General features: G+C 45.1%; 1 long non-coding RNA gene across 1 annotated transcript; it reads right to left on the minus strand.

Annotated features, from left to right (window-relative positions):
• Positions 1-9: 9 nt before the first annotated feature.
• Positions 10-674, minus strand: LOC107735200 (uncharacterized). The gene is made up of 3 exons (XR_001639324.1): positions 596-674; positions 231-511; positions 10-146 (listed from the first exon to the last, which is right to left on the minus strand). It is a non-coding gene; the product is annotated as an uncharacterized LOC107735200 (long non-coding RNA).

Raw genomic sequence — 674 nt, forward strand, 5'->3', positions numbered from 1 at the left:
AACCAGTTTGCTGAGAGTTTCTGATTTATCCACATAAGGTCTGAGCGTGGAAGATTCTGGTGGAAGGGCAGAAGGTACTTGGATCTGGACTGCTTCCTCCTCGCTGATTTCCTGGAGCGGTGAAGTATGCACAGCTGCATCCAAATCTACAGAAAGCAAGACAGATGATGAGCATGCCAATTCAATCAGGGATTCATAAGCAAGTAGATATAATACATACCTTTACTTACCTATTCGATGCACTTCAGAATTTAATGGCACAACCTGTTTTTGCGCAAGATCAATCTTATTATAGACATCTGGCGAAGCAGCTTGGTGGTCCGCGAAGTGTCTCCATGTCTGTCTGCTGTGTCTCTGTGAGAGTGTGTGTCTGGTGCTGTGCTGCAGCAGTGTGAGATGTGAGCGCTGATGCAGTGCGCGAGTCGAGTGCTGGAGAGCTGCAGATAAAGGCCTCGAGAGCAACAAACTCACACACCGCTGGCAAACATGCATGACGACTCAGTTTTCCTGGCTGGAATAAGAAAAGATTCAGTTTGTATCACAGCGTTACTATATCCTAGACATGAGCTGACATCTTTTAAAAATATGACATTACCTGTTTTCGGTAGTACCATATAAACCTCCTCATATACAAACTACTACCAGTTCGCGTGTTGTTTCCAGTCTTCTTCGCT

The sequence above is a fragment of the Sinocyclocheilus rhinocerous genome, unplaced genomic scaffold, assembly GCF_001515625.1.
Source record: "Sinocyclocheilus rhinocerous isolate Xijiao unplaced genomic scaffold, SAMN03320098_v1.1 C35867420, whole genome shotgun sequence".
Lineage (NCBI taxonomy): Eukaryota > Metazoa > Chordata > Actinopteri > Cypriniformes > Cyprinidae > Sinocyclocheilus > Sinocyclocheilus rhinocerous.